The sequence below is a fragment of the Mytilus trossulus genome, chromosome 9, assembly GCF_036588685.1.
Source record: "Mytilus trossulus isolate FHL-02 chromosome 9, PNRI_Mtr1.1.1.hap1, whole genome shotgun sequence".
NCBI classification, from domain to species: domain Eukaryota; kingdom Metazoa; phylum Mollusca; class Bivalvia; order Mytilida; family Mytilidae; genus Mytilus; species Mytilus trossulus.
In genome coordinates, this window is record NC_086381.1 from 37,758,341 (window position 1) to 37,760,596 (window position 2,256).

The window sequence follows — 2,256 nt, forward strand, 5'->3', positions numbered from 1 at the left end:
TCAATGGTCTGATGCAATGATCACAATTGATTATTGGACGTGGAAAGTGAAAGGCGGGAAGACGCTTGTTATAGCAGTTTCAATAGAATGCATATAATTAAGAAACTTTTATCTAATTATTAAGGAACGATTTTAATTAAAGGTCTAAGTTTTTTTTTGCAATATAATACCGGAAAATCGAAAGAAAGCAATTAAAGAAATAGTCAACACCTACGTTGTTAAAAATCTACTAAGATATTTAAAGAAAAAATGGATTGACGTTCTTAAATAATTGAAAATGTTGAACTTCAATTTTTTTCTTCATCAGAAAGAGAATATTTACTTGTACTTGAGTTATGTAATTGTGGTATAGGTTCTTTAATCACGTTTTTCGAATTTATAACGAGGAAAACATTGCATTGTACTATGAAAGAAGAGACTATTTTTGGATACAAATTATTAGAAAGTAAAATAAATCCATAAAACGGACAAGTATTTTTCAAAAGTTTTATAATTACTAATTTTTTAACATCGTATTTTATCTAACACTGGGTTTTCAGAACACTGTGAATTTGTAATGCCAAGGAAAAAAAAACATAACTTTTTGTACACATTTGGAACGTACTTAGATCCTAAAAAATGTCTCAGAGAATACGATTTATTTATTAGTAAATTGGCTTTGACTAGATTCCAGTAACTACGATTTCTCTATATTCTGTGTTTTAATGTTAGTTGTCTTCGTCACTTGTACCAATATTTTCGGTTAAGAAAATTGCAACTGTTTTTTTACAGTTTGTTCAAATGTTCTTCTGTTACACCAATGTCGCAGGATATGAATCAGGAGAGGATTGAACGCCATTAACAAATGTTTAAACTGCCACACTCTTTATATGCCTGTTCCAAGTCAGATGTTTGTAGTGTTTGTCATTCGTTCTTGTCTGTCAACATTTGTTTTTCGTTATTTTTTTATTAATCCGGCCAGAAGCTTTCTCGTTTGATTTTTCTTTTATTATTATCGTACAATGAAATATCCAAGCCAATAAAGTGGAGGAAGACACCCTATCTACCTTAAGATTGAAAATGAAAATAATTTTATTAATAGATTTGCAGATAATCACGTCCTTTTTAGTCATGTATCTTAATCTAATGTATCTTTAAAAACTTCCTTTGGCGGATATTTACAAAACTGCTGTGTAATTCTAAGGGAAAATGCTTAAAATTTTACTTTTTACGAAATGGGAAGGTTGAAATCATCGTGTTTTTAAAAGAATTTGGCCGAAAACTTAAGAAAAAAGGTAAATTATTATATGTTATATAACTTTAAAATTCAACCCACAAGGTGTTTCCCTATATGCGAAAAAATCATGAACAATACTTTCTTACATATGTATTTCTGTTTTGAATCTTTCTATTTTACGATTTTCGTCACTTTATATGATCTTATTGTACTATGACTACGCTTCCTAATTTTAAACTAAAAAGGCCGAAAGATTTCAGAGTAGACAATGTCAATTTGTACACGGACAGAAGCCTAAAAACATGTACAATTCACCTATATGCCAACAAATTGTTCATTCGAGATAGGTATTGGCATATTGGCATTTTTTACTGGGCTTTAGTTATATTATCCTATTGTGATGGCTGCCGTCATGATACGGCAAAATGGCCGCTATGCAAGTTAGCAAATTTCCCCAAATTTTGCCATATAAGGCGAATCGATACTCTCTATGTTCCTGTTTTATGTCGTCAGGAGTCTGTATTTCAGTTCTTTGGTTCGTTTCAATCATTTCTGACTGTTTTTAATTTAATTTGTTTTCAAAATTCATGTCCATCAAGTTTTTGGTTGAATCGTTTTAATTGTTCCACAGTTTGTCATTGTTGTTTTTGATTGATTGTAATACGGTATAGGTTTTGTTCATGGTTGAAGGATATATGGTCTTCTGCAGCTTTTGATATTATCATCCTTTGGTCTCTAGCGGGTAATTATCTCCTTGAAAATAATATCACACCTTTATTTTTTTAAAGTATTAAAGGATCAATGCCACAACTGATTTACAGTACCTTAAACGTGGCCTAAAACAATGTTTTGGGGCTCTGATACTCTTATTATACATTGTACATTACTAATGTATTTCTTTATATCGAAAACGCGCTGAAAGATGTATAAATACTAATTCTAGTTTGCACGAATGAATACATTTTAACTTTTACCTGACACATAGCTTCTGAAATAAAAATGTGAATTTGTTTCATGCTGCCTTGAAGAAGGCAGATAAA